Raw genomic sequence first — 15,346 nt, 5'->3', positions numbered from 1 at the left:
ACATTAGATCTCAGGAGATGAAGCATGGGGCGCATCAGGTGAGATTCTAAATTTCTGACTAACTGCTTGACCTTAGTTTAAGTTGTACTCAGTTACGGTAACCTGATTAATATTTTGAGTATTAATTAAGTTGTACGAAGCTGTCAGTTGTCGGGGTCTAGACAAAGGTGTTCTAGAAGAACCGCTGATTAATGTCTGAGCATTACTTGGGTAACTGTAGGGGGCTAAAAGTATTAGCCATAAACCTCTGAATAAGGATCAAACTGGCGAGTTTTGTGATCGTGGAGCCCACGCATAGCGTGAGGCATCCTAAAAACAACATAGATTCCTAGTGAACGGGAAAAAATACGAAGTAAAGAGTTAATTAGAATAATCGAATGTAAGAATAATCAGAGACCGACAAAACAACCAATTTGCCTTTCAACCTAAATTAGAATTCAGATACTAAAATGGAGTCAGATTGAGTTAAACCTAAATTGAATAACTCTGCGCGCTGAAAAGACCGAACACGCAAGAGACCTTCATCCGCCACTGGATACCTTCCTTGGGCCAGGTGCGCGGACCTTACAGAATCATACTGTTTGCAATTCTCAATGTAAAATTTAGATCCGGTAAGGTTTGGAGAAAGGTCACTGGAATCCAATCCGATTCTCATTGGCCTTTTTGCTGAAAACTATTAGATGCTGTTCCATTGTTCACCCCTGAAAGCTATGACCCAGGATTCAGCCAAGGAAGTCTTGTAACGTCTGTCTGCTTTGAAAAGAATGACTTTCAACCCCTGCTCTATCTACTCTGTTGCTTAGCAGCGGCTGGTGCGTCTTCCGAGAAGGGCTCGCTCTTTCTACTTTTCTGCATTTCCTCGCTCTTATTTTCTGTACATTTGAATTGGAGTGGAGAATGAGGAATGAGGCCTGGAGGGAAAAAATAAAAAGAAGTTAGGAAGAAGTTGCACAAAATATATATTATATTCCGAAAGCAGACAGTACCACTGATGCCAGAATGCTCAAACACTCTTTTTCATCGTTTTATTTGATACAGATATATATATATTTAGCTTAACAATGGAGGTGGTGACACATTTAACCTGGATGAGCAGTTTTAACTGCCTATTCATCAGGCGGGATATTACAGCATGTTAATGAGGGTTCAGTCCACTCTCTCTCTTCTAGGGCTGTTGCTGTGAGACAAACCAAGAGTCATGGGGGATTGGGGGGGGGGGGGGGGGGGGTGAAACTATGTGTTTAAACGCACAATGCTAATAAGTCACCATGCAATAAAAGGACAAGTAAGAAAGAAAGACAAAAGGATAGAGGCCGGAGAGAGAGAGGGAGACAGGGTGAACAGAACTAAAAGGCAGAAGGAAAAGTTAAATGGACGGATACAGTCTGAGCATGAAATGGACCCTTTTGTAGTCTCTCTCGTGTATGATTCATTATTAGTGACATTTATTATGCACTACCTGGGGATCAGATAAAATGGCAAATAGTGTGCACCTGCTTCTCATTTGGATTCTCTGTGTTTTTACAAGCTGCTTCAGTGGTGAGATGTTTTATCTGCCTTGCTCAGTAATGGATATTTTTCTTGCTAATTATTTTCAATCATTGAGCATTACATTACGTGACTTGTGTTTGCTATTTGTGGATGCAGCTAATATGAACACAATGTTTTTTTGGAATATTTCATGCTTTCCACTAGAATATTATTGCCCAAAGGGAGCAAAAATTGACCGTTATGGTTTGAGCTGTTACTGGATGCTCACAGTTAAGTCAACATGGCTAGAAGCAAAAGGCATCTGTCAGACAGAAGAGAGAGGAGACCTTGCTATGGTGGACAGTGTGACTTTTACAGACCTTCATACAAAATTCATTTAAACTGTAAGAGACCACAAGATTTTATATGGTTTTGCAGACAAGACTGCATTTTTTCCCAAAAGAAATGTATAAACATTGCAACTTCTGGATGCTGTGCTGTGTTTGTTCTTATTGTGTGGGTTTTATTCCAGAGTAGCTCCAGTTGGGGTCTGGTTGAGAAATGGAATTTGACTGCGATCCAATGTGGATTTTGGTCAAATGATGAGGCAGAAGTATTTTGTTAGTAACATTCTAGAACAATTTTATGTGGAAGATACACAGTTACAACTTCTGTGGGGCGTGAAGAAAAAGTAATGTAACTAGTAGTGTAACTAATTACTGTTGCCAGAAAGTAATAAGTAACCATATTACTTTTGAAAGGAGTAACTAGTTATGAGTAATATGTTACATTCTTTGAGTAACTAGCCCAACACTGCCCCTCACACAAAACGTTAAGCTATTTTAAGATTTTCAAAACACTTCTATATGATTTATAAGCCTGTTTCCTCATGGGGACCAAAAAAATGTCCCCACAAGGACAAACTTTACTGGTATTTCTATACTTGTGGGGACATTTGGTCCTCATAATATAGAGAATATAACACACACACACACACACACACACACACACACACATAGATGTTCATTTTATATATGTCTATTTTTAAATGTGTGTGTGTATCTGCACAGATTATGTTGTTCCCAGGTCTTTGGTTCAGTCATGAGAGTCGAGTCCTGTCTTTGGATTTGGTGACAGTGATAAGCTGACCTTTACTAGAGTGCAAATCTTACGGCCATACTGCAGCCCAAGTCATCACCTAGTACCGAATGGTGAGTAAATTAAGCACTAATGAGAAACACATTGTTAACAGTATGTCAAATAATCAGTTCAAGAAGTACAACTTAAAAAACATTTTCTCTCAGGTTGTAGTTCTCTCCTGAACCCTTTCAGCTGCTGTTCACTGGTGCCCATCTACAACACCACTGGTGGCTGTGCCAGTGGGCTGTACTGGTGTCACCTGTTGGAGATCTGTCTGCCCGTCAACAGTCCGTGCAGCCCTTACCACTCTTTTAATGGGGGACATGTATTCCCCCTGCCTCCCCCGCTACGCCCCTGTTCTTCCACTTGATGGCAGACATGTCACTGACACTGACCCCAAGCACTGAACACACACACACCAGTGTAGGTGGCAACACTTGACTTGTTGACACTGTTCCAAAACCTAATAAGCATAAGTAGGCAAAATAAACAAAAAAGTTTTATATTTTTTCTCTTAATTAATAACTAATTTATAATAATTATTTTACAATTTTAACCTGTATGTTATCTTAACATGTCTGCAAAGTAAAATAATCCATTCAATTGTACTAAACAATATTACAATATTACTGTAATATCGCAGAGAGCTTGATTGACAGGGAATCAGACCAATCATAATGCCGAATCCGCCATTTTGCCTGACAAACAAATCAGACTGGAGAGTAGATTAACTTCGGTGGACTTAAACAAACTTGAAAAATTGTGCGTATTGACATCTTTCTGTGGTTGAAATAAAATACGTTCTGATGTTCATTCATGTTTATTTCTGCTTTAATTAAAATATTAGAAGACGATCAGTTCACGTGCCATTCGAACTGAGGCGCTACAGTGATCTGTCACGACACATTAAAGAGCCACAAAATGGTATTTATTTACTTTGTTTTGCACCAGAAATAGCCTGTTCTGTCTTGGTTGTTGGCACATTGTCAGTTTGCTCATTGCTCCGCAATGTATTTTTCACTGTGTGAAAACATGATGTGTGGCGGGACAGCACCATGGCTTGTCGGACATAGTAACAGCAATGAAGGGGGGCAGATCATTGTGAAGAGTCAGTTGCAGAGTAAAGAGCAACACTGTGTCCATTTATACATGAGCAGCTCAAGATCTGGTGTTTTCAGCACCTCCGAGCACCTCGGTTTACAGTCAAGCAGCAAACTCCATCTTTAAATTTACATTAGTTTAAAGGCAATTTGAGAACTCAATACATTTTTACATAATTTCCAATATTTTGTGGACAAGTTTATGGTGTTTTTACCAGTATTCCTCTAAAATAAAAGCTTGAGGCTTTGAAATGTTAAAAGCTTAAGGGTGTTAACATTTAGAAATTTAAGGCATAATTGTTAGGCCTGTTATTACATTCAGTTTGATTGGATTCCTAAAACACCAGGGTGACAAGGTGTAATTAACCAATTAATTAATCAATCAGAGAACCCTGAATATACAAAGTTAAATTTCAGGAAATCATGGATTTATTTTGTAATTTTTAAACTTATTTATGTTAAAATTATTATGCTTCCTTGCTATTCTTTTCTAGGCAGCTCACTAGGTTTATGGAACAGAGCGTATTTCTCAGCTATTATTTTAAATGATAGTAGAAAGTTTCACAATGACCTATCAAAGACACTTATTTTTGTGTTTGTGCAGGTTATAGTACAAGACAAACATATCACCTTCTATCCTGATGACATTCTGGCATTGCAACACACTAGAAGAGCAGCCAAATTTCTACATTGTGTTTGCTGGTACCAACTCGTCCTGGAGCCAGAGTTTCCTCTCCCTGAGTGGAAGTGAGTGGGGGGCTGGTTAGAGGGGGGTCTGACTGTCCATTCGGATCAGGACCAATGGCTAGATGAGCTGGTCTGTGACCTCCAGGTGATTTACGAGGACACAATGCCACACTTTGGAGCTTCACCAATACCCAGCACCTCACAGAGCAACAGTCAAATCAAAGGAGACACTGTCACAGGGTTGCAAGTTTTGTATCCAAAACTTGACAAGGACAACCAAATGCATGTTGCTGTCAATGTCCCAGCCCTCATTGTCATCCAGATCATTTCAGGAGAAAACGCAACAAATTTCTGGTCAGACCCTGTGTCTAAGAGTCCCTTTTGTATCCTCTTGCCCTGCTGAGATTGAAGGAGGATGTGTTAGGGCTTCTCTTGACATGTGGTTCTCTCATGTGTACATGAAGCTTTCTAGTCAAGGGGAATATATACTGAACATTATGGCTTCAAACAGCTTGAATTCCCAGATTCTGAGTTTGAGAGTTGTGTCTCATATTCCTGTAACTGGGCTGAGAATCCAGCCTCAGGGCTTCAGCAGAGTTCTAGTAGACATACCACAGGTATGAATTTCTTGTGTGTCATTGGGAAAGAAAATATTACCTCAAAAGTTCACCAGTAACCTTTTAGAATTTGATGTGCTAATGGTATTTACTTGGTATTTGAAGAAAAATTTTTTAGAATCTCTTTACTACTAGACCAAAGCCGACCTCATACGTCATCCACCCGGAACTGCTTCCATGTACAACTGTTGGCGCAAGCTAGATTAAAGTGACTATTACATTTTGAATATGGATATTTTTCTTACAAAAACACATCGAGCTTGAGGCTTTGAAATGTTAAAAGCTTAAGGGTGTTAACATTTAGAAATTTAAGGCATAATTGTTAGGCCTGTTATTACATTCAGTTTGATTGGATTCCTAAAACACCAGGGTGACAAGGTGTAATTAACCAATTAATTAATCAATCAGAGAACCCTGAATATACAAAGTTAAATTTCAGGAAATCATGGATTTATTTTGTAATTTTTAAACTTATTTATGTTAAAATTATTATGCTTCCTTGCTATTCTTTTCTAGGCAGCTCACTAGGTTTATGGAACAGAGCGTATTTCTCAGCTATTATTTTAAATGATAGTAGAAAGTTTCACAATGACCTATCAAAGACACTTATTTTTGTGTTTGTGCAGGTTATAGTACAAGACAAACATATCACCTTCTATCCTGATGACATTCTGGCATTGCAACACACTAGAAGAGCAGCCAAATTTCTACATTGTGTTTGCTGGTACCAACTCGTCCTGGAGCCAGAGTTTCCTCTCCCTGAGTGGAAGTGAGTGGGGGGCTGGTTAGAGGGGGGTCTGACTGTCCATTCGGATCAGGACCAATGGCTAGATGAGCTGGTCTGTGACCTCCAGGTGATTTACGAGGACACAATGCCACACTTTGGAGCTTCACCAATACCCAGCACCTCACAGAGCAACAGTCAAATCAAAGGAGACACTGTCACAGGGTTGCAAGTTTTGTATCCAAAACTTGACAAGGACAACCAAATGCATGTTGCTGTCAATGTCCCAGCCCTCATTGTCATCCAGATCATTTCAGGAGAAAACGCAACAAATTTCTGGTCAGACCCTGTGTCTAAGAGTCCCTTTTGTATCCTCTTGCCCTGCTGAGATTGAAGGAGGATGTGTTAGGGCTTCTCTTGACATGTGGTTCTCTCATGTGTACATGAAGCTTTCTAGTCAAGGGGAATATATACTGAACATTATGGCTTCAAACAGCTTGAATTCCCAGATTCTGAGTTTGAGAGTTGTGTCTCATATTCCTGTAACTGGGCTGAGAATCCAGCCTCAGGGCTTCAGCAGAGTTCTAGTAGACATACCACAGGTATGAATTTCTTGTGTGTCATTGGGAAAGAAAATATTACCTCAAAAGTTCACCAGTAACCTTTTAGAATTTGATGTGCTAATGGTATTTACTTGGTATTTGAAGAAAAATTTTTTAGAATCTCTTTACTACTAGACCAAAGCCGACCTCATACGTCATCCACCCGGAACTGCTTCCATGTACAACTGTTGGCGCAAGCTAGATTAAAGTGATTATTACATTTTGAATATGGATATTTTTCTTACAAAAACACATCGATTCGCTACAGGTGGCCTTTGTTCACCCCCCGGAGCCATGTGAGATACTTTTTATTATGAATGGATGCGCTTTATTTCACTTATTTTGGACTGATGCACTGCAACACCCGCTGACTGCCATTAAACAGCTTGGAAGATCGAAGAAAATTTTTGATATAACTCCGATTGGATTCGTCTGAAAGAAGAAAGTCATATACACCTAGGATGCCTTGAGGGTGAGGACTTCATGGGCTAATTTTAATTTTTGGGTGAACTAACCCTTTAAACTACTTATGCACGATTATTTATTTTATACATTATCTGCATTTTATTATTTGCATTTAGCATTGTTGTTTTCCTGCCACCAATGACCCTGTGGACCATTTTGAAGTCATGACCCACCAATTGAGAATCATTGCTTTAGGTTTTGTTATGTCTGATTTCACGTTTATAATTTTTTCAAATTTTTACGGCTTTCTCTGCTCTAGGTAATGGCAAATAACCCTGTGAGCTCTCAGTTAATTGAGGTAAAGCTCACAGCTGATGTGATGACCCCATTAGCTGACCTAGCAGTAATTTCCATGCCAGAGGCCATTGCTGTAAACACCTCAACTCGCTACACAATTCGAGTAAAAGCTGACATCTCTATAGGCGGTACAATCAGGTTAATGTCTCTGAATTATAATTGCATTAAATTTATTAAATTAAGGTTGACCTCTTCTGAATGTATAATGCTCCATTATGCTATATTGTGAAATGATTTATCTCTTCAGATGGGATTTTGGTGATAATACAGCATCTGTCAGTCTCCCAGTTTCTGCTCCTTTAGAGATGGAAGACAGCTATCTTCACCAAAGCGCCAAATATGTCTATCTGCAGGATTCCATCCATCATACATTTTCTTTTCCAGGTACTATGAATAATTATAATTACACAATATTTATTTATTTATTTATTTCATTATTATTTATAAAAATTGTTACATTATACTATTTCGTTTAAGGATTATTTATATTATTAAATGATAATAAGGCCTATCTAAAATGTGTATTCTAGTCCTCATTAAAAGTTGTATTCCATTAATAGAACTTAAAAAACGAATTCATGTTTATTTTTCCTCCACATTTTGAATTATTGATTTTTTAGGTGACTATACACTGAAAATCAAGGCTTTCAACCAATATAACCAAATTGAAACATGTAACTGTTAAAATAAGGACTCCAATATCAAGACTGTTGGTATCATCATCTCCTATTGTATGTCAAGTCAACCACACCATCCTCTTTGAGGTCTCACTATGGCCCTCTTCATATGGAGTGCTTTATTCATGGAATTTTGGTGATAACTCTGGCCAAGTGAAGGAATATTACAGTGAAGTCAGGCATGTTTTTAAAAGACCCGGCACATACAATGTCACCATATGTGCCAACAACTCCCTGTCGGTCTTGACTAACTCTATAGCAGTGGAGGTAGTTGAGGCTGTCTCAGGTTACAACAGCTCCATTGAACTGAACTGCACCTTTGAAATCAGTGGCAGAGTATCTTTAGGCACAGGTCTAAAATGGACCTTTGACTTTGGAGATGGTTCGGTACTTAAAGATCACACTGAGAGCTCAGCCTCTCACATTTAGAAGTCTCTCGGAAATTACTCTGTTCAGGTTACTGTTTATAATTCTGTAAGTAAAGAACACCGGTTTGTTAGTGTGGAAGTTTATCGTTTGCTAATTAGTAAAATTATCCCAATAGACTGCATTGTAAGTAAAACAGAGACCAATTTTGAGGTGTTGGTCAAAGGATATGTTCTATTTTTGAGTTTCTCCCGGGATTTTGGAGATGGCACACCATTTTTTGTCATTAAAGGAGCTACAACTATCACTCTTTCATATCATACTTACACTATCATACTTTTCTAACTTCAGGAACTTACACAGTTGGTGTAAATGTTCATAGCCTGGTGGCTTCGGCCCATTATGAAACCAGCATATGTGTTGAGACTCAAATAACAAATGTTACTCTGCATTCAGCCAAGAGTGATGTAGCGGTGAAAGAGGAAATATGCGTTGAAGTTTCTGTGCTTCCCAAAAGTAACAGATTATCTGTTTTGGTGGTATAACAATCTTTCTAGTGATGTAGTCCCAGTCAAAGACCTTTTACACCATTGCTTTGTTTTTCAAGAGGAGGGTTTGCATGAAATTTCAGTGCAGGTCCATAACAAAGTCAGCAGTGGAACAGCAAAAGCAACCATTACAGTTCAAAGGTCTGTATCTAATCTATCCATAAAATATGAGGGTAACCATGATGCAATGACTGTGAATCAGTCCTTTTACTTTTGGGCTGAGCTTCCTGGTAAAATAGCTTCTTTTCTGTGGGATTTTGGTGCCTGGAGTGTTACAGAGTATTTGTTAAATCTAGCTAACAAAATATATATTGTGTGTTTGAGTGGTCCAGACGCTACATGGTTTCAAAAAGGAGGGTCACAATATATCACACGTTTTCTGTTTTCCTGGACGGTTTCGTGTAACAGCCACCGCATCCAATGTGATAAATTCAGATTCTGTGTCTATAGAGATTGAGGTCCAGGCACCACTGTCATACTTAATAGTTAATACCAGTCAGCCATTTGTGGAGGCTGGAAAAGAGATCCCGATAACAGCTCAGACTGATGTTAATGAAAATGTTGTGTTTTATTGAACTGTGAATCCTTCATTACCTCCAAAGCTTGGGATGTCCATGTTCATGCATGTGTTTCCTAAAGCAGGGGTGTTTCAGATTAAAGTCACAGCACAAAATCTTGTCAGTCGTGTAGAATCCATAACGCACATTGAGGTTGTAGAGAGAATACATGGGGTACAAATTCAATCTCAAGGGCTAAAGTCTACAAGATATTTTCTGACAAATCAGACCGTGCTTTTGACTGCATCAGTGACATGTGGTTCTAACTTGACATATGAGTGGACTGCAAACCAAAGAATGGCAAGTAATAGCAAACAATTTCCACTTTTTTCAAACAGCTCTGGTGATATACACATCAAGCTGGTAGTATTCAATGTTCTTGGATCACTAGATACTGATCTTTCACTGAGAGCAGTGGAGCTTGTGTCTGGTCTGAGTATTTCATCACCAATGAATACTGTAGCCAAAGGAAAGCCAGTGAGGATATCCGTGAGTGTATCATCTGAAACAAACCTTCGGTACTCATGGTTCTTGGATTCTGAGAGCACTCCTGTAATATCAGATGTACCTTTTGTTCTGCATGTTTTTAAAGTTATCGGTGTGGTCAAGATCAGGGTATCAGTCTCAAATGTATTTGGTTCTGATGACACAACCAAGCTACTAATAATTCAGGAGAACATCTCTAAAGTGGACTTTTTGTAAAATCAAATAGCCTCCTGTTGCTCCATGGCTCTGCAGGAACAGAAAATGTCCTGCATTGGGAATGGGTTTTGATGTTTCACAATAACACTGTTATGGTTCTTGCAGACAATCAAACTGTTAGCTATTCTTTAGCCTTGTAAGAGCAACGGCAACAAACCATGTCAGTTACCAAAGTGCAACAGTGATTGTCAGAGTTGTGGAAAGAATTAAAGGTCTGCATTTGATCGGATGTTGCTCTGCTGTCCTGGAGGCATCCAAAAAACATCAGTTTTCAAGCGTCCAGTGGCTCACAAGTCAATTACCACTGGACTTTCCTATTAAATGGAGCCCAGTCCTCTCTGGAAATTGGGCAAAATGTTCACTTCACACCTTTCACTAATGGATCCCTGTCTGTTACAGTGGAAACTGATAATGGCTTCTGTTCACAGACCCTGGCCAGTACAGCAACAATACAGAAGCATGTGAAGAAAGTGAACCTATTTACCGCCCATGATGGAGCTTTTATTGATTATCCGATCACATTTGTAGCTATCACAGATGGAGGCAGCAACCTTAAATTCCTTTGGGATTTTGGTGATGGCAGTGAAGGAGTCCTGGTTACAGAATCCAATAGACAAGTCCACAAATATAATACTGGTGAGTTTGTTGTAAAATTAACAGCTTTCAACAACATAAGTGAGATCTCTACTCAAATGACAGTTGAAGTACAAAAGCTGGAATGTACCCAGCCACATATCTACATTGTAAAAGAACAATATAAAATATTAAAATCCAGACCAAGTTACTTTGAAGCAAGAGTGGACTTTAACGGTTGCTTTACACACAAACCATATTATTTCTGGGAGATCTTCAGGGGCCAAGATTGCTCAGGAATGGATAAGGTGTCCTTAAATGATTCAGTGGATGCACGCTCTGAAAGTAGGAAACTACTGTCTTACATTTACTGCTAGACTTCCAGGAACTCCTCTTGAGCAGAACAGGACAATTCAGCTTACAGTGGTCCACAGTGAGTTGGTGCCTGTGGTTAAAGATGGTTCTCCCGGGTTCTGGTCAAGTCAGTATGATCTGATTTTGGATGCAACGGAGTCTTTTGATCCAAATTCAGAGGAGAATGATAACAAGCTGTTTCAGTTCCAGTGGGGTTACACTATAGAGGTACGGTACATCACAAATACAGTGGATACTTGATTCACTTAATGTAAACATTCTACTGATTGTGTATTCTGTGCTTCCAGAACACAACAGCATTGTCTTCAGCTGTTTCCACGCTTCATCAACATATTCCAGGAAATGGAAGTATACTGCTTCTTCCCAGAAGTGCACTGCTGCCAGACAGAATGTACCATTTTACTCTCATCCTTTACAAAAGTTGACGACAACCTGTTTCTATATCACAGTCAGTGAGTGTTAACTTATTTTACTTCACCTTGCTCTCCACAACATACAGTATTTGTCATTTACATTCTGTCATAATTTCCTCACACTCATTTTGTGTTACACCTGTATGACTTTCTTTCTTTCTTCTGCGCACATATGATATTTTTTAAATTGTCTTTTTTAATTAAAAAAAATATTATTCATAAAATAAAATTCAGTGGGGTCTAATGTTGTTTTGGACTCCATTTACCTTCATTGTATTGACAAAAGCAATTAAAACATTCTGGAAAATATATATTTTTGTCTCGATTTGCACTCTCCAAAATTTCTATCCATAGAATAAAGAAAATTTACAGGGGGAAAAAATGCTTTGTAATGTTACAGTTCAGTCCAGCCCATACAGAAATACTGTTCAATATTTACTACTGTATGAGAACATTTTACTTAAAATTATGTTCACGGAAATCTTCATTCTAATGGGACATTCTGTTAAAGGGATGGTTCATCCAAAAATAAAACTAATTTAGTCTTTTGACATTCAAAATGCATAAGACTTCAGTTCATCTTTGGAACACATACACAGAAAATATATTTTTGATATTCCCTCATCATTTTTGTCCATCCATTGAAAGTCTACTCAATCAAAAATTTGACACATCAAAAAGTTCAAAAAGACACTGTAAAATTAATCATTATGAATCAAGTGGTTTAATCCATAACTTCTGAAAGGACATGGTTGTTTTATATGATAAATCAATTTAATTTTGGCTTTGATTCATGTATAAACATTGATCAACACACATCAATATGTTAAAAATATGGATTAAAATATCGTTTTTTTTGTGTGTTTCCAAGATGAAGGGAAGTCTTATGGTTTTGGAATGATATGAGCGTTAGAAAATGATTAAAGGATTCTCATTTTTTGTTAACTATCAATTTAAGCTTGTCGAGGATGGAACTTTTTAGTGATTTTTTTTTTAAAAAGGAGAAAATCTTCAATACATTCCTTTCCTGTTTCAAAAGAAAATATATCAGCAAATAGGAGAAAGCTATGTTCCTCTAATGTCTTTAACTCTTTTTTTTTATTCTTGCAGGTCACAGTGTACAATACCACATTGCTACCTGTGACTGTAAAGTGTGTCTCTTGTTATTCCCTGCCGTTGGTCCATGTGAGTCATGGCCATTACGTTACATTGGCTGGTCATTGTTCTTCATGTCAAGACACTGTACAGGTATTCAATTAACAATGTCCCTTAAAATAACTTCATATGCCTTTTATAAGTCTCTCTCTCTCTCTCGCTCGCTCTCTCTCTCATACACACCTTAATAATATTTTAAAACACTTCAACTACAGTACAGGTGGACTGCAGAGAATCAGAAAGGTGAAGCTCTAACACTGAACGAGGTCACTACCTCGACAGGAAGTCTCAGGAGAGAAATAGTCATTAAACCAGGGGTGCTAATGGAGGGCCAAAAATACACCTTTACTCTCAATGTGTCTGAACCAGCCTCTGGGCTTTGGGGGTCAGCAAGCATCACCTTAGTCCCCAACCATCCTCCCTATGGGGGTATTTGCACTCTGTCACCTGACGACTCGCTTCATTTCCTGGAAACCATGGTCTCTTACAGTTGCTCAGGTAGTGTCATTTCTCTTCTCCTCTTATTTCTCACCCAAGTAATGGCTCTGCGGATTGACTCATTCTTTGCTATTTTTTCTCAACGGCAGGGTGGATGGATGATGACGGTGACTCAGCTCAGCTGATATTTTCACTGCAAATGGCACAGTGTGAAGATTTTGGAACATTATGTCCCTTGATTACACTTTACAGAGGCACTCAGAGACGTTCAGCTCCCTGGTGCCACTGGGTAGTGTGAGCACAGTGGAAAACTTAACTGTTATTCACGTGCTGGCGCTGGTAGAGGACAGTGTTGGGGCATCAGTCATTGCAGTGAGAAAGTTAGTCATTCAGCTGCTTGCAAAATTGTATAGTCAAATAAAATTTGACTACACATCACAGCTCTAAAATTACAATTGATATATTCTGCAGGAACCTGACAGTGCTGCTGAGTGACCAATGCACAATGAAGTGGTTGAGGAATAAGAGCCAATCAGAATTATGGGCATTGCGCCAACAAGGTAACCCTCAGGACATCATTCAATATTCTATTGCCCTGAGCAGTCAACTTAACCAGGTAACCGAGATAGCCCTGACAAACAAGTCAACTTAACCAGGTAACCGAGATAGCCCGGACAAACCAGTCAACTTAACCAGGTAACCGAGATAGCCCGGACAAACCAGTCAACTTAACTAGGTAACCGAGATAGCCCGGACAAACCAGTCAACTTAACCAGGTAACCGAGATAGCCCTGACAAACCAGTCAACTTAACCAGGTAACCGAGATAGCCCTGACAAACCAGTTGTCTGGCTATTTATTAGGAGGTGTACTCAGTATCTTTCTAATTAAAAAGACTATTATACTGGATGGATAAAATGGACAAAAAAAATCATACACACTTACATGAAATGTTCATAACTCATTCATAACTTCAATGAGAATATCAATGAGAATATATATATATATATATATATACATACATACATACATGCATATATGTGTTATATATATATTTTGATTGTGATTAATTGCGATGAATCGTGTTGCAGCCCTACAAATTTGCCTTTTAGGAAGTTGAATTAAAAAAACTTAAATTCAAATAAACTCAAATAATCATAGTAAGTATAAAGAAAGTTTAAAGACAATTTAAACAATTTTAAAGAACATTTTACAAACAGGCTAACAGATACATCTGTTAGAAATGTCACTTCTGTTGACATGTTTTTAGTCATGCATATAGATAAGATATGTATATGGACCAAGCTGTAGGAACACTTTATTTTCCCAGAATGCCATTATCTGTTGAACTTCTCTGACATGTAATTTAGTACAGTGCACCTCCTACAGTTCCAGTTCAACTTCCTGTGGGGTGTAGCTAATTTAATTCAAATTCCAACTCATGAACTAAAACGGGGCCAAGTTCTTAAAGAGATTCACCCAAAAATGACAAATCTGTCATCATTTACTCACCCTCATTTCATCCAAAACTGAACGACTTTCTTCTGTGAAACACAAAAGAAGATATTTAGAAAAATGTCACTGGGGTCAATGTTGTTTGGTTCTCGACATTCAGAAATATCTTATTTTGTGTTCCACAGAAGAAAGAAAGTCATATATGTTCAGAATGCATAAGGGTGAGTAAATGATTACTGAATTTTGGGCAAATTCAGAATTTAAAGGGACAGCTCATCAGTGTAGCATCTGGACCAATCAAACACACAATTTTTCATTTGATTTAACAAATCAGTTATTCATTAGATCATCTCAACAAATCGTCACAGTCCCCTCACCCAATAAACTGGGTGCCAGGATGTCTGCAACGACACCAGGCCCCCCCTGGTCCCCATGGCAACTAATGCTGATATCACTGGTTCCCATTCAGTCAGTCACGTTCTACGTTACGTCAGTGACTGACGAATTGGGATCTCGCCCGAGAGCCCAATCCCCTTCGAGTGTTAACTAAACAAGCCAATGACAGTTGGCGTGCGTGTTTCGCCACGCGCACCCCGCCCCGCAGCGCGGGTTATGACCCACAGGAATGTGAGTAGGGAAAATCACTACCTTTTTATAGGAAGAGACACAATGCACAGTAGAAATTGACTTTTCTCTAATGAATCCGTAGGAAAACCTTTCTTTGAATGAACACACATATCCTTCAGGTCATCGTGTATGTTGTCTTTGAGATTTTATACAGTTTTATGCAGGCTTATGATGGAAAAATCCAGTCAGCCATTTGTGGAGGCTGGAAAAGAGATCCTGATAACAGCTCAGACTGATGTTAATGAAAATGTTGTGTTTTATTGAACTGTGAATCCTTCATCACCTCCAAAGCCTGGGATGTCCATGTTCATGCATGTGTTTCCTAAAGCAGGGGTGTTTCAGATTAAAGTCACAGCACA

At 38.6% G+C, this 15,346-nt stretch overlaps 1 pseudogene; it reads left to right on the top strand.

Annotated features, from left to right (window-relative positions):
- The first annotated feature begins 9,700 nt into the window (after positions 1–9,700).
- LOC107584404 (polycystin-1-like) overlaps positions 9,701–15,346 on the top strand; it is a 13,587-nt pseudogene continuing 7,941 nt past the window's right edge.

Source organism: Sinocyclocheilus grahami, unplaced genomic scaffold, assembly GCF_001515645.1.
Source record: "Sinocyclocheilus grahami isolate Dianchi unplaced genomic scaffold, SAMN03320097.WGS_v1.1 scaffold59.1, whole genome shotgun sequence".
Classification (NCBI taxonomy): Eukaryota; Metazoa; Chordata; class Actinopteri; order Cypriniformes; family Cyprinidae; genus Sinocyclocheilus; species Sinocyclocheilus grahami.
The sequence above is the reverse complement of the archived record's forward strand: the minus strand, read 5'-3'. Positions and strand labels throughout refer to the sequence as shown.